At 33.6% G+C, this 26,890-nt stretch overlaps 1 long non-coding RNA gene across 1 annotated transcript; it reads left to right on the top strand.

Annotated features, from left to right (window-relative positions):
- LOC143048992 (uncharacterized) lies at nucleotides 1-26,235 on the top strand. Its single transcript, XR_012969981.1, has 3 exons — nucleotides 1-253; nucleotides 3,209-3,551; nucleotides 24,226-26,235. It is a non-coding gene; the product is annotated as an uncharacterized LOC143048992 (long non-coding RNA).
- The last annotated feature ends 655 nt before the right edge of the window (nucleotides 26,236-26,890 follow it).

Here is a 26,890-nt window from a genome sequence, read left to right as displayed (position 1 = left end):
AGGGTTAACTGTTATTCATAGAATATTCATGCAGCAATGTAGATAATTTATATCGTAAAAACATTTAAAATCAATCAATACATATAACGGATTACCAAAATGCTGAGTGATGGACTCGGTTAACAACACAGAGAAAAAAGTATATATTCATGTGGAAATAGGAACTGGTTGATTGTGATATTAAAACTGGAAAATCCTGTTGAATTGGATGCAAGCGTCCCTTTTATAAAAAAAAATACCATTTGTAGCAAGGGTAAGTTTTTATTCATGCAAGATTTATTGCAGGTATGTTATTACATACACCGATATAAACATGATAAAAACATAATAAATACATATATATCATATATTACGGATTACAAATGAGTCGAGTAAGGTGAATGGATAACAACACAGATATCACAATGTTTATTCAGGAATCTGCCTGGAATTAAACAACGTTTTCAGCCACACTAGGAATCATAAAAAAGTCACCTGTTACGATGTGACGTAGTCGGAACTTACCAGAGCACTATGGAATTTCAGAGGCTCACATTAGGGAATTAATTACGTGAACCTGTCGTAAATACCTCGTTAATACAAAATCACACAATTAACACTTGAAATACTAAAATGTTTTTATTGTTTTCATAAAATTATTTTCACAAAAAATTATAAATTCCAATGCGGAACATATCAGGTTGGGTTTTTGAATATTTGTGTTGTTAAAAACAAAGCCATAAACACACATAAAAAGAAAAAAACATGCACTCTCAAACCTGTATTGAAAAACATGTTCTTAATGGGAAACAATTGTCAAAACGATAAGCTGCATTTAACATGTTTAAAAACATTTTTTCAGAATATTTAGAAATAATACACATGTTCTTCTCAAATATGTTATGATGGTATGATACAAAACCCCTAACGGGAAGGATTGTGCCTGATGTTCATATGATGAAATTTATAATCTTTCAGTCAGTTTAATTGAAGTCTGGAGCTGGCATGTCAGTTAACTGCTAGTAGTCTGTTGTTATTTATGTATTATTGTCATTTTGTTTATTTTCTTTGGTTACATCTTCTGACATCAGACTAGGACTTCTCTTGAACTGAATTTTGATGTGCGTATTATTATGCGTGTACCTTTCTACATTGGTTAGAGGTATAGGGGGAGGGTTGAGATCTCACAAACATGTTTAACCCCGCCGCATTTTTGCGCCTGTCCCAAGTCAGGAGCCTCTGGCCTTTGTTAGTCTTGTATTATTTTAATTTTAGTTTCTTGTGTACAATTTGGAAATTAGTATGGCGTTCATTATCACTGAACTAGTATATATTTGTTTAGGGGCCAGCTGAAGGACGCCTCCGGTGCTGGAATTTCTCGCTACTTTGGAGACCTGTTGGTGACCTTCTGCTGTTGTGTTTTTTTATTTGGTCGGGTTGTTGTCTCTTTGACACATTCCCCATTCCCATTCTCAATTTTACATGTAATGAATACACATGATGCATTGTCAATGTTTTTTACAAATACCCATTACTACAGAGTTAATCCATGAAATACGAGTAATGGCGGTCTCAGACAGGTCATATACTGTGACATTCCAGGCTTAAATCCCATTCGCTTTCAGCTCACAGAATATAAACAATCAGCTGGAAGTGTCACAATATAAACCCTGTATGAGACCTGATTACCATAAAATATAGCATGAGTTCAAACACAGGTAAGGAAAGAACCAAATTTTGCTCACGCAAAAATGCAGATTTAATCATCGTTCTGCTGATATCTAGAATAATTATAAATATAATATGTATGTTCAGCAGTGTATCGTCTTCATTGGTGAACCAATGACTGGTTCATCGTAGATACATTACTTATTTAGATGTTTTAAAATATATAATATATATGTTATAGTGAATTTGTATAATCAGTGATTATGTAGAATCCCTGAAATTTTCAGGGATTATGTAGAATCACTGGCTAGTTTAGGGATTATATATGATCACTAAGTTTTTTAGGGATTATGTATAATCACTAAAAAAACGTAAAGGATTATACATAATATCTGAATTAAACAAATAGTTTTATCTATAAAAAAAATTGAATAAAAGTCAAATAATTTATTCTACAAAATCATATTAAAACATCATTATAAATATAAAATTGTAAAATGTTAAGCACAATATATCAAAAACACCATTTTTTTAAATGTTAGCCACAATATTTTAAAATGTTAGGCACAATATTCTAAAACGTTAAACACAATATATCAAAATAATAATATGCTTCACATCTGTTTCTATCACAATATCCACATTTTAAAAAACTTTTTCCTTCACATATCGAATCAAATTTTTCGACACACCTAAGAAAAATAAAGTGGTCAGTAAACCATCTCAAGGTACCCCGAAAAAAAGGAAATAAGCAACCTCAAATCTGTTCGAGCAATATACCATTTTTAGTGGCCAGGCAATATTTATTTTTCAGAATTTTTGTGAACAACTGTCAATGGTTATGTTTTTTGGGTTTCCCTTTCCTTTTTTCCCTGCGGATTTGCTATGAGAATATTACACCAAATGCCAGCTTCCTCTAAAAAAAATATATTTATCAATCCTAAGTTCTGCCTGTTTTATCATCATGACATTAACATGCGTAAGTTCTCTCGGTTTGAATTTTCTTGTTCATTTGACCAAAAAATTATTTGCCCCAAATAACTAGCTCTTCGGATTTACAAATGGAACATGAATATCCATTTAACGCTGGCTTTTAAGCAACACGTTATCGCTATAAAGGGAATTTTGATTATTATTAATTTTGAAGTCTTCAACTTTAATTCGAAATACTGTGTTGTTTATATATGTATGATTATCCTCTGTGTTTTTAAGCAAAATTATTTTATCTGGCAAGGAATATAAAAGAAAAAAAATATAATTTGTCTATACTATTTATTTTTTAACAAACAAAGGTTCCTTAAATTATTGATAATCCCTGAAATCATATTAGGGAACATGTAGAATAATTATTAAAATGTTCAGTGATTATGAAAAATCACTGGTCATTTTCAGGGATTATATATTATTACTAATGATTTCAGTGATTCTACATATTCCCTGAAAAATCAGGGATTCTACATAATCCCTGATTATACAAATTCACTGTAACATATACACGTTGTTTACATTATTCAAATAGTATTAAACTTAAGCAATATTGCATATTTTATTCAATTGATAGTTAACAACCAACATGAATCGCAATTCAAGATATGATAGAAAGGATGACGATCAAAATGTACGAGGATTGAGGAAAATAACTTACTTGGAAAAATACGGCATCAAACGTTTTCCTTATCCAGGAAGGCGCAGATACACACCATCACTTTACCAGTCTGAAGACGTAGGAATCGCTATCTCAAATGACGTTTTCGGGCTTACAATCAGTCAGTTTGAACGAATGTATAGAGCTTGTTTAGACAGAAGGAAATCACGAGAACAATATATAATAAATCTAAGATATCCGGACAAAACCTCAGATGAATATATGGAATACCTACAGAACAGGAGAGATTATAATAAAGGTAAATACTTAAATTTAGAACGGTTTAAGAAATCTTAGAATTCATGGTTATACAACTGAAGAGAACTGTTTAAGCAAATTGAGAACTATGAGGTTTTGATTTGTATGACCCCACTTTCATCGTAGGGTATATTAATTTATCGCTTACAGGTTCGTTTGTCTACCCGTTCGTCTGTTAGTCCAGCTATAGATTGGTTTGTCCGACTATCACCTCGTCCAGTTTTTGACGGTTGCAACTGAAACATTTTAAGAAAAATATCCTCAAAATGCAAGGTAGTTGGATACATTTTATTATAAAACGCAAAGAGAGAGATCATGGTTTGTCCTGCTTCCTCTTCCAAGATTTGTTGAACTACAGTTTTAATATTTCAGAGGTTGCCTGAACACACAATTGAGATGTTCATGCATGTATACCTCGGCATTTTTATTTTTGTCAAATATTCTTAAATGCCAGGAAGACCGAGTTGAATCTTAACAATTATGTATATTACAAGCATCTAGAGCTACTCCTACATTTTTTAAGCAACGACCTTGATATCTTGTAGGATGAAGAGGCGAATCAAGGAAATCCGGTGGCAGGTGGCCTGCTCCCCCTTTTTGTGATTTTTGTTGTTGTTTATTATGAAGAGAAGCACCGAAACATGACTGGAACAAGCCCCTTTTTCGGAAGTCACTGAATCTCACTTATGAATATTTCTAGTTCCGCAACTGGGATGTTTATACGCATAATAGTGATGTGCAAGTCCATATTAGTCTAAGATGATTAGTTGTTACTGGCCGTTTGAACGATCTGTTAAGTTAACTGCGAGTACTATTAGATCTGCACTTAGTATCTTTTTGTTGTTGGGATGTACACGTACCAGGCCACGTCCACTTGTAGTTTTGTCATCTAATGAGTTAAGCCTTTTTCAATTGTTTATAACATCTTCATGCCTTATATATAATGTACTGTAGTACGCTGCTAGATTAAAACTGACGAGGAAAGGTAACACACGGCCAGCGAAAGCTCTTTTATTGTAGAGCCCAGGTGGTCGTGTGGTCTAGCTGGACGGCTGCAGTGCAGGCGATTTTGTGTCACGATATCAAAGTAGCATGGGTTCGAATCCAGGCGAGGGAAGAACAAAAAATTTGCGAAAGCAAATTTACAAATCTAACATTGTTGGGTTGATGTTTAGACGAGTTGTATATATATGTAGTTCGTTCTTATTTTGTACTGATATACCATTGTCCAAGGTAAGGGTGAGGGTTAGGATCCCGCTAAACTTGTTTAACCCCGCCACCTGATATATATAAGTATGTTCCTGTCACATGTCAGGAGTCTGTAATTCAGTACATGCATGGTTGTCGTTTGTTTATATGTTACATATTTGTTTTTGCTTCAATTTTGTTTAATAGGCCGCTTGTTTTGTCGTTTGAATTGTTTTACATTGTCATTTCGGGGCCTTATATAGCTGACTAAGTAGTATTGGCTTTGCTCATTGCTGAAGGCCGAAGGGTAACGTATATTTGTTAATTTCTGTGTCAGTTTTGTCTTTTGTGTAGAGTTGTCTCGTTGGCATTCACACCACATCTTCTTTTATATGTATATATAGGATTTTATTATTTTTCAAAATATATACATTCTTATACATTTTTACTAATAATTGGATTTCAAATAAGAAATCAACTATAGCTGGGGGATCTTGTGCATGCATATACAGTTCCTAAAAGGTTGTTATAATTTTATACTATAATCATTTAAATATGAATTGCCATGGTATTTCTAAATCATTTGTAGAACATCTTTTCATTTTCGCCAATAAATATTTCTTTCCTTCGCCTAAATTTTTAGAAACATGACGTTAACACATCAAGGTCAAATAATAATTAAAAAAAACCCACTTCTTATGCTATTTGCACCCGCCTCGTTCGCCATGGAACATGACTGTGTGATACTAGTCATCATATATAAGCGGTACTTTTATATTTTTGTGAACGGGATGACGATCGGAATTCATTTTTGTAGACTTCGGAAATTAGTACATACATGTAAAAAAAAGTTCTTATAAGTAATCGTGTCAATTATATCGCTCCAATATATATTTTGGTGGGAAGGTTGGAAGTCAGCAATGTTCTTCTTTATAATTCTAAAATGTATCACCCTACGCGACATACGTTGCGGTGGACATGGAACTTTTCTATTGGCTTCCGAATGTGTCCGTGTTTCTGTCTAGCCACCTGGTTTGTTAGCCCTTTCATATAAAGTTCTTGTCAATTGTGAATCAAGCTTATATCAGAGATGAATCGTCACTAATGGCTCAGACGGTGAAAGAAAAGTGACCAGTATTGCATGAATTTCGAACTTATACTAGATATTGCTCGTATAGACATTGAATATATTTTTTATAAATATCTGTCAAAATTGTCGACATGAGAGCGCTTTGGTACCCAACGCTCTTCAACTTTGTACTTTATTTGGCCTTTAACTTTTTTTGGCCATGATTCGGTTTAACCCCGCCGCAATTTTGCGCCTGTCCCAAGTCAGGAGCCTCTGGCCTTTGTTAGTCTTGTATGATTTTAAATTTTAGTTTCTTGTGTATAATTCGGAGTTGAGTATGACATCCATTATCACTGTACTATTATGCATATTTTTAGGGGCCAGCTGAAGGACACCTACGGGTGCGGGAATTCTCGCTACATTGAAGACCCATTGATTGCCTTCGGCTGTTGTCTGCTCTATGGTCGGGTTGTTGTCGCTTTGACATATTCACCATTTCCTTTCTCAATTTTATGTTGTGGTTTTTATCTGGCGCAGAAGTAACTGGTGTGTGTGTGTGGGGGGGGGGGGGGGGTCAGTCTGATGGGCTAAGCACAGAGTATAGAGAAAACTCAAGTGAAATTGGTTAATGGCTACTGCAGTCTTTCGGTGACCTTTCCTTCCCTCATGAAATCGAGGAGTGCTTCACTATTGCCATTATGTCTGATGCTCGAATCCGTCTCGGATGACAATTTCATGCATTTTAAGATGTTGTACTTATATATATTGAACATCAAGTTAGCCACCTCAATGCTGGTCAGCTGCACGCGTTGAAAACTGTAAGAATAACGGTGTAAATTTTCATGGATGTACTTTTACTAGTAATTTTTTAAATTGACTAAATTCGTTCTTATTTTGTACAGTTATGCCATTGTCCAAGGTTAGGGCGAGGGTTGGGATCCCGCTAACATGTTTAACCCCGAAACATTATGTATCATGGTTTGTGTCTGTCCAAAGCCAGGAGCCTGTTATTCAGTGGTTGTCGTTTGTTTATGTGTTTCATATTTGTTTTTCGTTCATTTATTGTACATAAATAAAGCCGTTGGTTTTCTCGTTTAAATTGTTTTACATTGTCATATAGGGACCCTTTATAGCTAATTATGCTCATTGTTGAAGGCCGTACGGTGACCCATAGTTGTTAATTTCTGTATCATTTTTGTCTTTGTGGAGAGTTGTTTCATTGGCAACCACATCTTCTTTTTTATAATCCTGCTCGGAAGCCTACTTCCACCCCCTCCCCCCGTGAGTATGTTACAACAGTTAGATACATGTTATGATTGACAATTCATAACTTCTGTACTAACGGAAGAGATTTGTAATGATCAAAATGAACCTGTAATTTACAAGTACACAAACAGCACAAATGAAACACAAATTCGGCGAAAATGTAATAAAAAAAATCGGTGCAAAAGAAATGCAGATCTGATCGATACAAATGATGAGTAATCACTGATAGCGTTTAATTGAATTTGCAATTTGCATACATCAGTTTATTTAAAATTAAAGATCATTTTTTCTTCTGACACCCCCTCCCCCCCCCCCTTTTTTTCTCTCGTTTATATGTTGTATCAAAAAGAAAGGATCTGATTCAGAATATACATCTATTGTTATCTCTGATCATGTTTCATTGAATGCAGCTGTGTACCTAGTTGCATGGGGTTGATATAAATGACATGTTAATTTGAAGTTATGTAGTACTACGTAGTTACTGATAAGTGTTACTTAAGACTAGAGCGTTGTTAATGTGCACAACTGTGCACAAAAGTTATAAAATTTCTATAGCAAGGTCAACATTCAAAAATTGAATGATTACCTTTGACAGATAAAAGTTTAGTCGTATTAAGAATAGCCTGCTACAATAAAGACGCTCGAAAAGCATATTTAACTGTAGTTTTTGGGAGAGAAGTCGTCAAAATTATAAAAAGGATGTTTAAAATTCAGAAGCGGATTTAGAAGGGGGCCAGGGATCCCCCCGGGGTTTCTGGGGGAAAATGGTTGATTATCACTGTAGCATGACCAGGGCGGACCCCTCTTAGGCAGTCAGTGGGCCCCACTTATAACATTTCTTGATCCGCTAGTTAAATTCCCTATTCTTATAATGGAACTTATTAATCCAATAATCGCCAGAGGGAAAGGCTATATATAGGAATAGCTTGAATAAGTCTTTCAAGCTTCATTAATATATGAAAAGGGTGGGAAATTTAAAACGGTCTGGGTTATTTCTTATTAAGTGTCTGATGCTGGTATTTATTGTGTTCCGGTTAAAATCACATTTGTAAATGTATCAGATGTTTCCGGCATTATTATGAAATTTGCACCCATTTGACATCTAAAATAGACTTTTGGAATTTGCAATTGTCGATAAGCTTTGTTTTAAGAGGGAGTGGCAATGTAGCGCATATCAGATCATTATATAGGTGTAGGTCTTCATTTTGTTATACATATATTTGGAAATATACATGGGTATATATCATGTTTAAAAAAGAATATTTGAAAAGGGACAGGTCATAGGCTGATTCGGTTTGGGGGGGGGGGGGTCTTGGCCGCCGCCCCCCTCCCCGTTTTCTGGAGAAAAAAGATTTGAGTCAGTCAGCGCCCCAGCCCCCATAATAAAAAATTAGGCCTCCGCCACTGCAGGTATATGAAGTCTTATTGGCTAACATCTACCTCCAAAAAATGAACAAAATTAAAAGGGTCTTTTTGGAAAAACTTGTTTGAAATGTCTGTTTATTTTGATATTTATAAACATTAATATTTCAATAAAATCTTACTGGCAATAGGGCTTCCTTAAAAATAAATTGGAATTTTCTTTCAAATGACAGCAGGCAGATCGAGAAAATTTGATCGAAACTGTACTTATTTTTTGTCTATCTGATGAGTTAAGCCTTTTTCAACTGATTTTTATAGTTCGTTCATATGTTATACTGCTATACCAATGTCCCAGGTAAGGGAAGGGTTGGGATCCCGATAACATGTTTAACCCCGCCACATAATTTATGTATGTGCCTGTCCCAAATCAGGAGCCTGTAATTCAGTGGTTGTCGTTTGTTTATGTGTTACATATTTGTTTTTCGTTAATTTTTTTTTGTACGTAAATAAGGCCGTTAGTTTTCTCGTTTGAATTGTTTTACATTGTCTTATCGGGGCCTATTATAGCTGACTATGCGGTATGGGCTTTGCTCATTGTTGAAGGCCGTGCGGTGACCTATAGTTGTTAATGTTTGTGTCAGTTTGGTCTTTTGTGGATAGTTGTCTCATTGGCAATCATACCACATCTTCTTTTTTATATGTATTTATATACATGCATGTTTCTGTACGGCTTCGGTATCGATCCGTAGCATACCATAACATAACATAACATCTTAGGTATATGCATAATTGTGTAAATTTATGTTTTTTTTTTCTGTGCAAACAATTTTTTTCGCCTTCGGCGAAGAACAATCTATTTTTTAGCGACCAACGGAAAACAATTTTTTTTCTTTCACTTTTAGCATTACATATAGTGAATTATTTTTTTCACCAAAACCTGGAAACAAACTTTTTCCAGAAAAAAAACATAGCCCCCCCCCCCTCCCCCCAGAAAATCAAATGGTTGCTGCCTAACACTTCAGAGAGTATCACTTTTACTGAGTTTATATTAATTAAAAACTGATTTGTCGTTCCCGCTTGAAGGATGCTGACACTATGCTATGGAATTTCTTCATGTTTCATGTATGCAAACCTTTCAATGTTAATGAGGTGGAAATGTCAAAATGATTGGATTTATTGCTCCTATATCTAACCTCAGTGGAAATACCACATTGAATAAATAGAGTTTAATTGGTTTGACAAATAGCTGATGTATTTATGACTGTGGTTTAACCGCATTAAAAATAAACAGGAACATTTGATTAGTTTTAGATACTTATAATATATATCCAGTGATAAGTGATAATATCAACCTATTGATATATTTAATCTGAATTTCTTACCCTTTTCATATATCATGAAGCATGAAATAGTGACCTATTCCAGCGGCTCATCCCTACCAGTCATTACATAGGAAGTGCACCCCACTAGTCACATTGTCGACCAGACTCAATCAAAATGATTAACACAGATCGATTAAGAAACCAGAAGACGGATTAAACTCGTTTAACGAAAATGTTCGGGTGTCTATCTTGCTTGGCACTGATTCAACTTTCGATGCGATAACTTTTGCGGTGCATTACGTTTGCGCGCATTACCATTACATTTGCGCGCAAAAACCATTACGTTTGCGCGCAGCTTTCCATTACATTTGCGCGCATTTTTTTGGCAGGTAAACTCAGGTAAACTCAGGTAAAATACAGGTAATAAGGCTTATTTATCTATTAATTTGTTCAATTATTTATAAGTATCAGTACCCCTTCCGTAAGTCTTAGTACATGTATGTTGTCTCTCTGACACATTCCCCATTTCCATTCTTAATGTTATCATAAGGCATATATTTTGAAAGTATTCAATCAGTAAGATTCCAAGGAAAATACAGGTAATAATGCTTACTTATCTATTAATTTGTTCAATTATTTACAAGTATCAGTACCCCTTCCTTTAGTATAAGTCTCATAAGGCAGGGAAAAAAGATAAAACCGCAGATTTTTTTCGATTTTCAGACTCAATTCAATAAGTCAAAGGTGTATGCAAAATTTTAAGAAAATCCGTGACATTCATATATTGTGACTTGACCTTAAGCTATAACGGAGTTTTTACTTGCTTTTAGAATTCAATATGAACAGTATATAATTTGACTGATAAGCAAGCTATTTTTAAAAAAATAATAATTATTTATAACTTAATATAATTTTTATTTATATTTTTACCTGAGATTACCTGTAAAATAAATGCGCGCAAATGTAATCAAAAGCTGTGCGCAAACGTAACATATTTTAACCCCCAAATGCGCGCAAACGTAGTGCGCCCAACTTTTGAAGGTCAATAAAATTCGAATAGGGATCAAGAAGAACAATCCATGCACCAGATATTCGTTGGGAAATGTTAGTATATATAGAGAGAGATCAAGATAGGTCATTATACAAATATTTTAGGTAAACGGACAGAAAGTCACAGAACAAAAGTCTAGACTCAATCGTATCGTGTTCAGTAATTGTCCGAACTCAGAAGAGTGTATATTGCCGAATTTCGTATTAATTACGGGACTGTTTCGGAACGGATTCATCAAAGACGGTTCGTATTCGGGATGCAATCTTGACTCAGTTCGCAAAAAAAAAAACACCAATGACAAATCTATCCAGATCATGCCCGTTCCACAGGACACCGTCCAAAAACACAAAACATTGTTCCGATTTTGATCCGATACTGTACTTTTTTCACTTTCGATCTTTTATATCTGGGCGTCACTGGTGAGTCTTGTGTGGACAAGGCGCGTTTTTGGCGTATTGAATTTTAAACCTGATGCTTTTTGTTATCTATTAATCATGTTTTTCTTTGTCTAATATGTTCTCCTATTTATTTGTATTGTAGTCCTGTAATATTATGTTGTCATTTCAATGTTATATTTAACTTTGCCATTAAAGTGCGAGGTTTGGCATGCCATAAAAACAGGTTCAACCCACCACTTTTATTCCCCTTTAAAAGTGTCCTGTACCAAGTCAGGAAGATGGCCATTGTTATATTATTGTTCGTTTCTGTGTGTGTTGCATTTTAACGTTGAGTCGTTTGTGTTTTCTCTTATTTTTGAGATAGGACGTGGCACGGTACTTGTCTATCCCAAATTCATGTATTTGGTTTTCATGTTATATTTGTTATTCTCGTGGTGTTTTGTCTGATGCTTGGTCCGTTTCTGTGTTGTGTCGTTGTTCTTCTCTTATATTTAATGCGTTTCCCTCGGTTTTGGTTTGTTACCCCAATTTTGTTTTTTGTCCATGGATTTATGAGTTTTGAACAGCTGTATACTACTGTTGCCTTTATTTACAGCAGAATCTGTCACGACATAATCACGATTGAAATCCGACTAGACAAATCGAATTTGCTCAATTCCTCTTTAAAGTCACCTCACTTGGACCTCTCTAAGCCGTAGGAATATGTTACGAACGTATACTACAGCGATCGGTCAATAATAGGACATTCCATGACATTGAGGATAGTAGGCCGACTTTTTTACTTTCCGTGTTTACGGTGTCAAACGGGAGCAATGATCAGCGCTGTGTGAATCCCGCATCACAAAATTACCGGGAGTCCGGTTGTGTCCGTGTATATGTCCGGCCACCCAGTTTAAAAGCCCTCTCATCTGTATAATTTTTTCCAAATGTTTATCAAACTTACATGTATATCAGAGATACATCATCAGCAAGGGTCCGTACGAGGATGTCGGGGCCATATAGTTTTATCCTTGTCCGTAATTCCGTATTTTCCGTAATTTCGTTATTCCGTTATTCCGCAACAAACCATTTAACGGTTTTTTTTTCTAAACGTCTTCAGATATTTGACTGGTTTTTGGTATGTGAGTTAACCATGATGAGTTACAGATAGGTCAAGTTTAAGTTTGGTTCCGCTCCGCTAATTGTTACCGAAATTACGGGCTTTGAACTTCGATATTTGTTGAAAAGCACAATTATACATACCTTTTTTGTAAACGCTTTCAGATATGGGCTGATTTTTGGTATGTGAGTTACCCATGATGCTCAAGAATAAGTTTTGTCCAATTCGGCTATTTTTTCTGTAATTTCGGGCTTAGGACTTTGATAATTTTTTTTAAAATCGCACTTATACCGATTTTTTTCTAGATGCTTTCAGATATTGGGCTGATTCGTGGTATGTGAGTTAACCACAATGAGTTACAGATCGAAGTTTAAGTTTTGTTTTGCTCCGCTAATTTTTGCCAAAATGAAGGTTAAACAACTTTGAAAATTGTTAGAAATCAGTTATACAGACTTTTTTTCTATATGCCTCTAGAATTTGAGCTGATTTTTGATATGTAGGACTACTATTATGTTTGTGTCCACATGTGTCCACAATGTCCATGCACATTGAAATTCCTGATTTTTCAACTTTTTTTGAGACGGGGTTGTTCGTGTCGCTTTGACACATCTAGTTTTTAAAATGTGTTAGGCTTCAGAAATAATAGTTTTATGGGAATATTGCATTGTAAGCGCTCTTTTATACGCATTAACAAAAAATGACAGATATTTATGAAGCATAAATCAAAGATTGATATGAGCAATGTCTAGGACTAGTTCGAAAATATAAGTGAATGAACCTCTCTGAATTTGTACTGTTATGATATTGTAATTATTATGTTTATTTATGTTGGCCTAATTTGTGTTGTATGGCCTGATAGTTGTTTACCAAATAATCTTATAACTGTGCAGTTTAGGAATCACTGGAACAATCACAGAATGATTGGAACTTTCTAGAATGATCCTTATAAAAGATGCGTAATTTAAACTTCTACGTTATTCCAGAAACTTCCGTTGTAACTTTCCAGGATTTTCCACAATGTTCCATTATAGAGTGTTCCAGAATTTTCCATGACAACACTATATATACAGACACTAAAGTTAAACTCTCATAATTAAACTTGGACATAGACATTGATAGACATTAGTATTCACAGCATTTGGATTGACACTTTTATTCTACAAACAACATCATACTGGATTGTGACATTAGTAGTGAACGTAATATTCAAATTGGATTCCGAAAGATTTCCGGATACAGATAAAGATAACAGATTGGACTCATATTTTGACAGTTAAGTTAACAGTAATATTTGTGTAATACCTTTTGTAAACTTTTGTATATTAAATGTTGTTAAATTTTACTATTGATTTGTGTCTTTTGTTGGCTACAATTTAAAGGCGATTTCTGGCCGTAACAGAAATTGGGGGCTCGTCCGGGAGACTGAATTGTCTTATTCAAAATTTGTTTAGTAATTTTTATTATAATTAGCCAACAAAATTCTACAAAATGGCATTTGATGCCGGTAAATTTTTGAAAACGCCAGACCTGGAGGGGTTTGATAATTTAAAGAAAGAGGAATTAGTGTTGCTTGCTAAACATCTGAAATTAAATTTTAAAGTATCTATGAGAAAACAAATTATAAAAAATTTGGTTATAGACAAATTAGTTGACGCAGAAATTTTAGGTGAAGAGGCTCTTGAACTTAAGGTCGAAAATATAGATGCCTTTAAATTAAAACAGCTTGAATTAGAACATGAACTTAAATTAAAAGAACTGGAAATGAAGGAGATGGAGAAAATAAAAGTAAAAGAACTTGAAATGAAGGAAAGATTGGAAATGGATAAAAAGGAAAAAGAAGATGAATTTAAATTAAAAGAACTTGAAATGAAGTTAAAAGAACTTGAAATGAAGGAAAGGCTAGAGATGGAGAAAATGAAAATTGAAATGGTCAAGGAAGAAAGCAACACTAAAGTCCAGTCGAAATCAGATTATTTTGATGCAGCAAAAAATATACGTTTGGTTCCGAAATTTTGTGAAAAAACAGTTGATAAATATTTTCCACAGTTTGAGAAAATTGCAAATAATTTGAAATGGCCGAAACCATATTGGACTACGATGCTGCAAAGTGTTTTTGAGGGTAAGGCCGCTGAAATTTATTCCGCACTTCCATCAGAAAAAAGTTCTGATTATGATATGGTAAAACAGGAGGTTTTGAAAGCTTATGAACTAGTACCAGAAGCATATAGACAGAAATTTAGATCTTATAAAAAGTTTGATTCACAAACATATGTGGAATTTGCTCGGGAAAAAGAAGATCTATTTGATAAATGGCTTACTTCAAAGAAAACAGATAACAATTTTGATAACCTAAGACAATTGATGTTATTAGAAGAGTTCAAACAATGTGTTCATTTAGACTTAAAAACACATTTAGACGACAAAACTGTTGAGTCAATACATGATGCAGCTGTTATTTCAGATAATTATACTCTTTCACATAAAAGAAGTTTCAAGGGTCAAAATGTTAATACTTCCAGTGGAAATTACAAAAATCAAAGCACTGAGCATACTGATAGTAAGCCTGTTCCACAGAATAAGAGTCAGTCCAGTTATAATATGTCTAGTCCAAAATTTGATACTTTTGAGAAGAAGTCACTGACTTGTGCTTATTGTAAGAAGATTGGTCACCTGATGGCTGATTGTTTTAGACTCCAGAAGAAGAATGAACGAGATAATAAGCCGAAGACCAGTGCTTGTACGACACCTTATATTACCAGTACATTGGAATGCCCTGCGCGTCAGGCTTTTAAGTCCAGTTTTTGTGATTACATGGAGGAATACAAACCCTTTATGTCTGATGGGTTTGTTTCTATTGTTGATGATACCACTCTTCAGCCTATTAAGATTTTACGGGACACTGGAGCTTCTCAGTCTTTATTGTTAGAAGGTGTGTTGCCTTTGTCCGAGAAGACTTCTGTTGGTGCCTCCGTTTTGTTACAAGGTGTAGAGTTAGGTTGTATAGATGTTCCTCTCCATCGTATTTATCTGAAGTCAGATTTGATAACTGGACCAGTTGTTGTAGGTGTTCGTCCTAATCTCCCTGTTGAGGGTGTTACCTTATTGCTAGGAAATGATCTAGCTAGGAACAAAGTGGTTGCTGAACCAATTGTTACCAGTGAACCGGTGGTGGATGTTAAATCACCTGAAGATGATGCTGAATTGTATCCAGCTTGTGTTGTTACTAGGGCGATGGCTAGAAAACAACAAAATGAGAATTTGCAAGAAGACAAGTTTGATTACATGGACCTTTCTGACACTTTTATAGCTGATATTGAAGATCCTGGTAACTCAGAAAAGGCTATTATAAAACCACCTAGTGTTAACAAAAATGTTATTATGCCATGGCCAGATGTAAACAGCCATTCATTAGACCGAAATAATTTACTCGAAGAACAACATAAAGACCCTGAGGTTCTTCAGCTCAACCAGCGGGCTCAAACACAGGAGGAAGCAGACAAAGTGGCCGAATGCTTTTACCATCAGGACGGCATTTTAATGAGGAAGTGGAGGCCTCCTGATGCTACCCCAGAGGAGGAATGGAGAGTGGTGTACCAAGTGGTGGTGCCTAAAGTTTATAGGCAAGAAATTATTGGTCTTGCCCATGACACCCCCTTGGCTGGACACTTAGGTATAAGGAAGACTTGCCTTAAGATCTTGCAGCACTTCTACTGGCCCAGACTTCGAAATGATGTCGCAGAATACTGCAAATCATGCCATATATGCCAGGTTGTTGGTAAGCCTAACCAGAAAATACCACCAGCACCACTTCTGCCTATTCCAGCCTTTGACGAACCTTTCAGCAGAGTTTTAATTGACTGCGTTGGACCTTTACCAAAGACCAAAACTGGAAATGCGTATTTATTGACAATCATGTGTACATCCACTCGCTTTCCTGAAGCTATTCCGCTCAGAAATATCAAGACACCTACTATCGTCAAAGCTTTGATCAAATTTTTCACATTAGTAGGACTTCCTAAGTCTATACAGTCCGACCAGGGATCAAATTTCATGTCAGGTTTATTTCAGCAAGTCGTATACCAGTTAGAGATTGCTCAGTACAGATCAAGTGCTTATCATCCAGAATCTCAAGGTGCCTTAGAACGTTTTCATCAAACATTGAAGAACATGATTAGAACTTTTTGTCTTCAATTTGACAGAGACTGGGATGATGGAGTTCACTTTCTACTTTTTGCGGTTCGAGAGGCTGTTCAAGAATCCCTTGGATTTAGTCCCTTTGAGTTGGTATTTGGTCATACTGTAAGGGGACCGTTAAAATTGATTAAGGAAAAGTGGCTTACTGAACATACTGACTTAAATCTTTTAGACTATGTATCTAGATTTAAAGAAAAATTGTATACTGCTTGTCAAATTGCTCAGAAAAACTTAAAAAATGTACAGAACAAGATGAACATATGGTATGATAAAGTTTTTGAGCCTGGTGATAAGGTACTTGTATTTTTGCCAGTCCCTGGACATCCTTTACAGGCTAAATATTGTGGTCCTTATACAATAGAGAGTAAAATTAATGATTTGAATTATATTGTAAAAACTCCAGGTCGGCGTAAACAAAACAGAGTGTGTCATATTAATATGTTAAAACCATATTTTGAGCGTACTAATGAATGTGAGAGTAAACCAGTTGCCACTTTAGGCATGGTTAAATTTGAGAACAATCATGGCAAACCAGATGTAATTGAACCACCTTTTAGTTCTAAAACTATGGAAGAGACAGTTAGATTGAAAAATTCAGAAATTTTGTCAAATTTAGACTCAAAACTTGCACATCTGTCTTTTGATCATAGAGAAGAAATAAAAACTTTGGTATTTTCTTTTACAAATCTTTTTCCAGATGTGCCAAACAAAACCACTGCTGTTTGTCATGATGTTGATGTAGGAGATGCTTCTCCAATTAAGCAACATCCTTACCGGCTTAATCCACTCAAACTTGAAGCTATGAGAAAAGAAATTAAATATATGCTTGACAATGATATTATTGAGCCGAGTAACAGTGAATGGAGCTCTCCTTGTCTCCTTGTGCCAAAACCAGATAAAACCTTTCGTTTCGTGACTGATTTCAGAAAAGTAAATTCAGTCTCAAAATCTGATTCCTATCCGATTCCAAGGATAGACGATTGTATTGACAACATTGGTCAAGCAAAATTTGTGAGCAAATTTGATTTGTTGAAAGGTTATTGGCAAGTTCCACTGACACAGAGAGCTCGTGAAATATCAGCTTTTGTTACACCAGATGGCTTATTTCAATATACTGTAATGCCATTTGGCATGAAAAGTGCTCCAGCTACATTTCAAAGAATGATCAATAATGTTATAAAAGATTTAGACTGTTGTTATGCTTATATTGATGATCTTATTGTATGTAGTGATAGCTGGGAACAACATTTAACACATTTGTATGATACTTTTGATAGATTGTCACATTCAAATTTGACTGTTAATCTTGGTAAAAGTGAATTTTGTCAGGCCACTGTTGATTATTTAGGGCATACAGTTGGCCAAGGTCAAGTAAAACCTATTATGGCTAAAGTGGAAGCTATTTCCAAATTTCCACCTCCTACAAATAGAAAACAACTTATGAGATATTTAGGCATGATTGGATTTTACAGAAAATTTTGTTCAAATTTTGCTACTGTGGTTCAACCATTGACTCATCTTTTACGAAAAGATTCTAAATTTATCTGGAGTGAAAATTGTCAAAACGCTTTTGAAAATAGCAAATCACTTTTAATTAATAGTCCAGTTCTGATTACTCCAGACTTTGAAAAACAATTTAAACTTGCCGTTGATGCAAGCGATGTAGGAATTGGAGCTGTTTTATATCAAGAGACAGATGATAATGTTGAAAAACCTATATCATATTTTTCTAAGAAATTAGATAAACATCAGAAAAATTATTCAACTATTGAAAAAGAGTGTTTTGCAATGTTGTCAGCACTTCAACATTTTGATGTATATTTGAATCCCACTGTATATCCTATTCTTGTTTATACTGATCATAATCCTCTCACCTTCATGCATAAAATGAGAAACAAGAATCAGAGGTTGACTAGGTGGAGTTTATTGTTACAGGAATATGATGTAATTGTAAAACATATTAAGGGTAAAGATAATGTAATAGCTGATGCTTTATCTAGAGCTTATTAAATCACTTTGTATATATTATGTATTTTTGTTCATATTATTCATGATAAGTTTTTGTTACACTAAAACTTCTTTTAAGGGGGGAGGTGTTATGATATTGTAATTATTATGTTTATTTATGTTGGCCTAATTTGTGTTGTATGGCCTGATAGTTGTTTACCAAATAATCTTATAACTGTGCAGTTTAGGAATCACTGGAACAATCACAGAATGATTGGAACTTTCTAGAATGATCCTTATAAAAGATGCGTAATTTAAACTTCTACGTTATTCCAGAAACTTCCGTTGTAACTTTCCAGGATTTTCCACAATGTTCCATTATAGAGTGTTCCAGAATTTTCCATGACAACACTATATATACAGACACTAAAGTTAAACTCTCATAATTAAACTTGGACATAGACATTGATAGACATTAGTATTCACAGCATTTGGATTGACACTTTTATTCTACAAACAACATCATACTGGATTGTGACATTAGTAGTGAACGTAATATTCAAATTGGATTCCGAAAGATTTCCGGATACAGATAAAGATAACAGATTGGACTCATATTTTGACAGTTAAGTTAACAGTAATATTTGTGTAATACCTTTTGTAAACTTTTGTATATTAAATGTTGTTAAATTTTACTATTGATTTGTGTCTTTTGTTGGCTACAATTTAAAGGCGATTTCTGGCCGTAACAGTACCACAAGTTTCCATACCAAACAAGAAAGGTTTTTTTTCCGTAGAAATGATAGGGAAAATAGAGATGTTGACGAAAAATGATGCATTTACCTATCTGTTTAAAAATAATATTTTGAGCCTAAATGGTCCGGGACCCCCTTTTTTCAACCAATTTGATTCACTCTTTGTAAAGATGAAAATATAAAAAAAAATACGTCACTTCTGACCTCGGGCTTCTGACAGAAACTTCTAATAGGACCGAGCCACCTTAAAATTGATAGACTTTTGTGATAATGGTTCCATGTTGGAATTAGGGCAAAAAGAGGAAGTGGAAACAAGTTGTTTTCTGGTATCCGAACAATAACTTGTGTATACTGAGTGTATTGAGTATATTTTTTTGAAATAGTACTACAAATATACGTACAACATTGGATTGGCTCTGTTGGTTATTGCTTAAACCGTTTAGGAGTTAGGAGAAAAAAGGGGGATTTGAATAGGTTTCCTTAAAATTGCTGAAGTTATTAGTATATTGATATCTTTAACTTTGACCTAAATTTATAAAGTTACTTTACTAGAATGCATTCTCGAACCTACAACTGGGATATAAAGTTGATTCTTTGTCACGTGATCAGATAGGTACAATAGTAGATAAGGTGCACACATATATATATATACACATTATGTGACGTCATTGGACATATATTCGAATCCCGGCGAGGGAAGAACCAAACATTTGCGAAAGCAAATTTACAGATCTAACATTGTTGGGTTGATGTTTAGACGAGTTATATATATATATATATATATATGCCCATAACTGCAGTGACGTCAGTTAGAACTGCTCTATACTATCTTGACAGGTTTGGACAGTTCTACGGCTAGAAAACTTTTAGACAGTTCTGTTGATAGTTCTACGGTAAGAAAACTTTTAGACAGTTCTGTTGATAGTTCTACGGTAAGAACTGATAAAGTCACTTCTGCCGACATTTCCACGATTATAACTGATTTGGTCAGATCTGCTCACAGTTATACGACTAGAACTGTTTTAGACATTAGACAGTTCTATCCTAAGACTGATCGTCCTGAATATGCATGAAATATTTGCCACTGGACGTTAAGCAACCAACAATCAATCAACCCTAAGACTGATCTAGACAATTCTACCTAGAACTGATTTGGTCAGTTCTATCTAGAACTGTCCTAGGATAGATTATTCTTACAGTTCTATCGGGAGATTAGAAGTGATCTTCACTGTATGATTCCAAAAGAAGATCCTGAATTTATTGCAGTTGTTTCTTTGTTTTTTTTTTCAAATCAGGTCGTCATAATGCACAAATATTTTTTTAAATATTCATCGTTTTTTAACTCATAGGAAATAAGAGAAAGAGGTAGGCACATGTAACCTGCCCAAAACGTAAGATTGTGTTCACGATAAAAACAAATAGATAAAATAAATAATACATCCACTTTGAGGTCCTTATTGCGGTCTGCTTTTAAGTCTTTTCGTTTTCTTAAAAAAAACAAATAAAATACAAAATTATGAAAAATATATAATTTAAATTTTGAACATGTTCAAGTTTAATATTACTACAGTCATTTTTAATATGAATTTTCTTAATTTACCTGTCACAGTGTTTCTGAAAAACTAATTCGCGCCAATGTAATCACAAAATGCGCGCAAATAAAATGCGCCCGCGTAACGTCCACTTACGGAAAAGCGAAATATGTTGTACAAACGAGTAACATTATTTGCGAAAGAGTCAGTAGCAAACTACGACAACTTGAAGTTGGAAAAAAGAAAAAATCCCGTTTACTTCGTGAATATTTTGAAATTTGCGCTAAAACAGCTCTTACTTTTTCTTATTGGACCCTTTTATACTAGTATGCGGCACTTTTTTTTTAAGGATTATCCATCCATCCGTAAAACAGTGTTGAATATAAACAAAAAAAAGAAGAAAAAGAAATTTTTATAAAATGTTATCTTAATATTTACGCTTTTCAAATGTAATGGGAGATAACTTATTTTAGAAATAAATAGTTTCATCTGAAACAGATATGACTGATGACAAAATGAGTTACATCCCATTTTGAATATTATTAAAAAACTTTAAAGTAATACGATCTGTAAGAAATATCTGACAAAGTGCACTGTACAGAAGTGCATTTCGTATACATATGATTATAATAATATACAATTACTGTCTTTTGATGAGGTAAATGTGTGGTTTATTGACTTTTGAAAAACTGATATTCACTGAGGCCAACGGCCGAAGTGAATATCAGTTTTTCAAAAGTCAACAAAAACCACATATTTACCGAAACAAAAGACAGTAAATGTTTTATTCCATATTCCGAAAGAAATGAATGCAATAGAAAATATTTTCCAAAAGTAATTGTAAATCAAACGTTTTTTTTTTTACCAAAATTGTACACGAAAAAGCACGCGACGTTTAGCGCGGTGAATATCCATTTTCCGCAGGTGAATATGCTTATTTATTCAAAATCCCATTCATATAGAAAAACCTACTAAAAGTTTATAAATATGGAATAACTATAATTATCAAATGGAAGAAGAATGTCAAAATGCAAACTATATTTAGTCTATAATAAGGGTGATAACCAAAACTGCTTGTTTCTAAAAATATCTTCTATTTGTGTTTATGTACTTCGATAAATACATGTTTTTTAAACTATTCATTTCTTAGTTATTCCTTATAAAACGATATAAACAAACGATGAAATTTAGCCATTATTTATAGAGCTCTTGTTATTTGTTGTGTTTTGAATTTTCTGTTATTGAGAAAAATAAAAAGATAACCAGAATGTCCATGGAAATCTGACGAAGACATATACTTGGTTGACAATCTCTAAAGATTTGGGGATTTTCAAGATTTGAATAATTATTTACGTTAGTTGTTGATATTTTTGCAACGAAAGATTTTCTTTTTTTTTCTTTTTGGACAATTATAATAAGCCCGATTGTAACTTTTGTCGTCTTTTTTTCTTACTAACTCTCCATTTTATTTTGTACAATATGTATTCATCTGTGTCGTGACAGTATTGAGCCTTAATGTGTTGACCCTTGAGAAAAAGAAGTAATCATTGAAATAAAACAAGATACTTAAACTAAACAAGTTACGGAAACTGGCATTAAATTACAAATTTACCGAACGAAAGTTTATTTGTTTAAACTTGTTATTTACTCCAAATTAAATTTCAGTTAAATTGTCTTATATTAGTAGTTTGTTAAAAAATAAACGTAACTATGTTTAAACGAAAACTTTAACGGCGATAAACTAGATTTAAACCTTTTAAATAACAAATTTAAACTGGTATTATTTTTCAAATAAATAACAAATTTAATAACCCATAAATCGAAGTTAAACTTAAGATAATAAGAAATTTAACAAAATTATGAAACTTTAATAAACTACTAAAATAATTCGTCATAAATCAGACCTTAAATTCAAAACTAGAAATTTAATATATGAATAAATTTTGTAAACGTATCATTTCATGCAGTGTATAATGTGATGATACTTAAAAGTATAAACAATAAAATGGTCTTGTTTGTTTATGATTCTGGTTTAAAGTGGCACCACTGTTGTCCTATCTGAGGTAAATGTCTAAAACTAATGCTTAGGAAGCTGTATCTTATATCTTACCTATAATTTAGTGGGATATTTATATTGGAGTCAATCAGAAAAACGCATTATACCTATAGCATGTATATATACAATTTAATATTACAATAGAGTAATAAAGGATACAAAATCAAAACATGCACAGCAAAAAAAAACAGAAAAACTGACAATAGCAAAATAATTTCAGCTTTAATATTATTTTTCTTTTAATTGTCTCAAAGATCTATCATGCATATGAAAATAAGTAAAGGTCTTATAGGAATATTAACAACTTGCTAAAACTAAAAAAAATCAGGTATTGTCCTCTCAAATGACATTTTCTGGCTGACAATCAGACAGTTTAACTGATGGTAAAAAGCTAGTTAAATTAGAAGGGAAATACATGAACAGTATATACTAAATCTAAGATATTCCGATAAATTATCACATGCATATTCGGAATACTTACAGGATACAACAGATCGCAACAAAGGTGATAGCACAGTTATATAATTCTCCATAGACAGTCATAACTGTGTATATGTTTTGGTGTAATACAAATTATGAAAAAAGTCTTAAACAAAGAAAAGTATACCTAGTTTAAAATTAAATACCATAAGATGAAGAAAAATGGACATTTTTTTAAGATGATTTTTTGGAGTGTGGATAGTTTTATTTTTTGTATTTCCAACAATACAATTGTTGTTTTCGCACATGTGCTACAATTTTTATTACCAAGTCTATTGATCATTCCAGGGAGGTAGTATTAAACGAGATATTGTTAAGAGAGTCAACCCAACACTACACATTGCACTTTTATTGCTTTATTGGAATTTTTATTGTCTATGTAATTTTATCATCAGTTAATAATAATAAAAAAAATCTCCATTTTCAAATGTTGGTTTGTCTCATCCTACCTTTTCAAATTACGATGATGTTGAACATGTTGAAGGCATAACATCAATGACATCGTTATTTCTTTTCTTCCGTTATATTTTTCCCAACAAATGCCCAATGTTTTTAAATTCTGTGACGTTTGCTTTTTGTAGAAAGATTCGCATTATCTAATTTGCATTAAAAATAAAAAGTTAACGTCGTCGCACAGTGAAGCGAATTTGAGACGCATTGCAATTTGAACCAGAATTTACGTTTGGACGTACAACGTTTCGAATTCGAATTAAACTTATTCACATCAGTTAATGCGAATTTAATTCGATTTACATGTGAACGCAGAATCACAGTCGATTTCTTCAATATTTTGATTGCAACATACATTTGTCTCTCTTAAATTGAAGAACATCCGTCATTGGTTAATAAATATCTCCAGATTCACAACACAAGATTTCTAGTGTTCTACATTACATGCACTATTATTAAATAAAAAAAAGCTACAATGTTTATGTAATTAATTATTTGTTTTATAGAGAACATTTCTTGGACGGATAGTAATTTGAAGGACAAATACTTATATGAGCACTTAGTGAGTACAGCTGGTACTGAAATAGACATACGTAAGAGACAACAACTATTTATCACAAAGGATATGATACAAAATACAATTCTGTCTCAAGCAATACAAATATCGAGTGGAAGTTTAGCAGAGGGTCTTGATCTACTAGGTAGTGACATGGATATAATGGTACTCATCAAAAGCGTAGACGTAATACGGGATGTAAGGAATATCAAACACACAGTACAAAGCACAACATTGGTTATGGAGAATGATAATGATCATCCTGGATTTGCTAGACTCCGATTACTAGCAGGAGGGGAAGGGGAATCTGTATATATACAACCCAAATGCTTTGAAAGTACAAGACAAGGTCTATATTTGTCAGTCAACTCATTTGTTGATAATATAAATAGTAAAATCACCGATTTCAAGCTCTCATCTCACGGCCCCTGCTTATCAGATAACAATCAACAGGTGGATTATGCATTCTGTCTACGAAGTAAATACCTACCTTACAATGCGTTACCCTGGGCATCGCGTCACCGATTGCAATGGCCGCCTAATTCCGTAATTGATAAGATAAAAAAATACGGATGTTTGTTAGTACCTATTGGACCAAGCACTTTGCCAGATTGTAATATATTATGGAGATTATCTTTCTCTGTGGCAGAAAAACAACTTGTACATTCGTTTAACTTCACTCAACTGTTATGTTACTGTCTCCTTAAACTAACATTAAAGCGTATCATTAACACGAACAAACATGCAGAAGGCTTACTGTGTTCTTACTTTCTGAAGACAGCTTTATTCTGGGTCTCAGAAGAAGTTGATATTGACACATTTCACTCATCTAAATTATATTCTTGTTTTTTTCACTGTCTTAGTAAAATGATATTATGGTTAAACAAATGTTTTTGCCCAAACTATTTTATACCTGAGCATAATATGTTCTTAGGAAAAATCAATGCAGATAACAATAAAATACTAATTAATGTGTTGTATAAAATAAAGTGTGACGGAATTCATGGATTGGTACAGAGTTTATTTCAAAACGATAATGGACATCATAGTTTATTAAGTACGCAGCTTGAACTTTCATTTATCAAATTAGACTTAATATTTTACAGGATATGTAATTCAGATTATGCTGATCTGTATAATATTTCCAACTGTTTGAAATTACTTGAATTTATTGAATATTTACATAAGTCGAAGTCATGTACATTTATTTTTGATGTATGTAAATGGCATCATGCCAAAATAAGTCAATGTGCAGCGCAACTACTACCATCACCAACGGTTACAACTGATAGGTACAACATACACAAACGTTATCACAGACATTTACAAGACGGGATTAAGGCAGATGCTGTCTCAGGCTGGTTGTTATACGCGTCGTTTTATTATGTCACAGGACAGTTCAATGTTACACTAAGACTTACGGATTATGTTCTCTCGAAATGTTTACCTGATATGATAACATTAGGCTGTCAAAAATACTATGATCAACAAATCAATTATTACAGAAATCATGTACATGCCACAATGACACTGCAGGAAAAAATGAGAATGGGTGTCATAGAAAATGTTCTGTACTTACATCACTCATCACTAATACCGGAGGAACTACAGCTGGAGGTGAACGACAATCACATATACATACCTCCTATTGTTATGTCTCACTGTCTTAAATTTCTTTGCTATCATCATGTCGGTGATGTCTTAAACAGACATCATGCTTTACATGATTTATTCTCAACAGTTAAACACCGAAATTTAATTTATTCAAACACTTTATCTAATTCATTAATAATACTCGGAATATGCCATGAAATATCCGATGAGAAAGATGCTGCCTATCTGTGTTATGAGGAAGCTCTACAATGTGATGGTTATATATGTACTTCAGCAGAAGTAAGAAAGTCAAAACTCTTGACAGATTAGATATAATCGTGTGTATTAATAGTATCAGAGTATTTGAATAAAATCTGTCGAATTAGATGTGTGTCATTATTTGATTGATCGGTAATTCGTATATTTTCCCTTTGATCTTACTGCCAAATATTTTGGAGTATCAACGTACTGGCTGTATCACTGAAAATATTAGGCAAACCTTTGCGTGATGTCATATAACATTGCGTGACGTCATAATTACCGATACACAGAATAATAAGTAGTTTCGTTTTTGATACTGACTATATCATGTTGAATATCTTAACTCGCCCTAACGGGCTCGTCTAGATATTCCACATGCTATAGTCAGTATCAAAATCTAAACTACCTATTACTCTATATAAGGCTTCAGGTAGCACTTCACAGTCAGGTGTGCACTTTGGAATGTTCGCTCCTGTGAATTTTTCAAACATAAGAGCGTGGTTGCAATACAATTCATTGTTTGATAGCTGATGATTAAATTAGCCTTCATATTGGGTTTATATGAACATCACGATTATGTAATGTCTGTTATATATGCTGTTTTCTTTGTGACAGACCATTCATTGTTCCAGAAATTATTTTATGTTTTTTCCAACTTTTTGTAGCACTAACTTTGTGATTAAATTTTACGGATAAATGAGGCAAAAGACACGCATTTTTTTTGTATTTGATCATTAGGCAGACTAATGTTAACAGTTTCT

This window comes from Mytilus galloprovincialis, chromosome 10 (genome assembly GCF_965363235.1).
Source record: "Mytilus galloprovincialis chromosome 10, xbMytGall1.hap1.1, whole genome shotgun sequence".
NCBI classification, from domain to species: Eukaryota; Metazoa; Mollusca; class Bivalvia; order Mytilida; family Mytilidae; genus Mytilus; species Mytilus galloprovincialis.
Note: the sequence above shows the minus strand (reverse complement) of the source record. Positions and strands in the feature narration are given on the sequence as shown.